Genomic DNA, 1,825 nt, shown 5'->3' with positions numbered 1-1,825 from the left:
GTTTTCAACATCCTTGAAATCCTTCAACATGTTTCTAAATCTTTACAGCACCTTACACATTTTGTTCTGCTCTTTTGAACTTCCTTGTGCTAATTTTAGCAATTTTTTAGCTAATTTTAGCTTTTTTCTGCTATTTCAGCTAAATTTTTACTTATTTCTGCTATTCCTCAGCTATTTTCTACTTTTTTGTAATTTTTTCTTCTACTTTGTGCTATTTATGCTTCTTACAGATGCTTTCTGCTATAATGAGCTGTAATTTTAGCTAATGTTCAGCTGTTATTAGCTAGTTTTTTAAAGTTAAATACATACTTTTTGTAGCTATTACAACTTATTTCTGCTACGTTCAGCAAACTTGTGCTCCGTATGCTACATGTACATGTTTTTAGGGGTGGGGGAAACCGGAGCACTCGGAGAAAACCCACGCAAGCACGAGGAGAACATGCAAATTCTGCACAGAAAGTCCCCAGATCTGAACCGGGCATCGAACCCAGGACCTTCTTGCTGTGAGGCGTCGTGCTAACCACTGAGCGAGCGTGCTGCATTAACTTGGTGAGTTATTATTCTGATCGAGGCTCCACCTGTGTGTTTAAACCAAGGCCTGATAGCTGCACGTCCTCACCTATATCACAAGATGATCTGGTACACAACAGACAGTGATAAACCACACTTCTGGGGGTTTGAACTGGGATTAGATGCTGTTTTAGTTTAGCAGAGCATCCGTGTGAATCACTCTGTTTGCTGGCTAACAGCTGTCTGAAGCCCGAAGACGCGGCACCTCAGTCCCCAACAAGAGCTGCCCATAATGAGGCAGATCACAGACACATTTAATTTCCCTCTACACCACATTATATTTACAGCAGGCCAGAGAGGGGGGGGGGGGCAGAGGAAATAGATCCCCAGATTATTTCCATCTATAATTTCTTATCAGCTGGAGTGCGTTCCTTCAACTCTGCCGCCCCTGCAGTCCTCGGCCGCGACTCCCTGGGTGCACCGCCAATCTGGAAATTGAATTTGAAGAGGAGGGGGAAATTAGAAATGAGGGCATTTTCATTTTAATTTATCACTCTGCCGAGACACTTTTGATGTGGGGCCTTACGAGGCTGCAAGGTGGATCTCTTTCTGCCCTCTCGATCTCTCCCTCCACATCCCCGCTAACACTCCTCCGTCCATTCCGCCTCTGCTCTGCATCTTAAAAACAGTCCCAGGCGAAGCGCGTGCCACCTGCATCTGGCAGCTGGAAGCCCTGGAAAATGTAGATAAATGAACAAAAAGCCACCTGAGGGATTTTCTGAATCTACTTCAGCTTGGCAGATCCATTTGCTCCCCCGCCACAGAGAGCTGCACCGGTAAGCACAGATTACAGCCACCCGTTCTCCCGTCACGCACAGCGTCCGTCCACACGCACCGAAAGGTCGCCGACCTGTAATTTATCAGTATTTTAGTACTGCAGCCTTGTGTTTTGTTTCCTTCCTTCATTTAATCAGAGCAGCTGTGAAATAACACATTTGGAAAACTGTTTCTGCATCACAATGCAAAAAGAAGGAAAATCCTGTAAATTTTATAAAACTGTAATTAGATTTTTTTATCAAATGCATGTAAACGGCTACGGTTTATTGTTTGTCTTTATGTTTGATTGTGCCAGCTTCAATCTGTACAAAATTCAATTAATTCAATTCATTTAATTCAATTCGGTTCAATTCAATTCAATTCAATTCAGTTCAATTCAATTCAATAGAGTTAAAAAGAGGTTTGTTTTCTAAATACTTTTTATTTCCAACATTATTATAAAAAATTTATCTACATATTTTTGTGCTATTGTAATTTA

The 1,825-nt window shown here is 41.7% G+C and overlaps 1 long non-coding RNA gene across 3 annotated transcripts in view; it reads left to right on the top strand.

The window, feature by feature from the left end:
- LOC106513957 (uncharacterized) overlaps positions 1 to 1,825 on the top strand; it is a 132,561-nt gene that overhangs the window by 5,392 nt on the left and 125,344 nt on the right. For all 3 annotated transcript variants that reach the window (XR_001309851.1, XR_001309850.1, XR_001309852.1), the window contains one exon: positions 387 to 549. This is a non-coding gene — a long non-coding RNA (uncharacterized LOC106513957). The remainder of the gene's footprint in view (positions 1 to 386; positions 550 to 1,825) is intronic.

Source organism: Austrofundulus limnaeus, unplaced genomic scaffold (genome assembly GCF_001266775.1).
Source record: "Austrofundulus limnaeus strain Quisiro unplaced genomic scaffold, Austrofundulus_limnaeus-1.0 Scaffold16, whole genome shotgun sequence".
In the NCBI taxonomy this organism is placed as follows: domain Eukaryota; kingdom Metazoa; phylum Chordata; class Actinopteri; order Cyprinodontiformes; family Rivulidae; genus Austrofundulus; species Austrofundulus limnaeus.
Note: the sequence above shows the minus strand (reverse complement) of the source record. Positions and strands in the feature narration are given on the sequence as shown.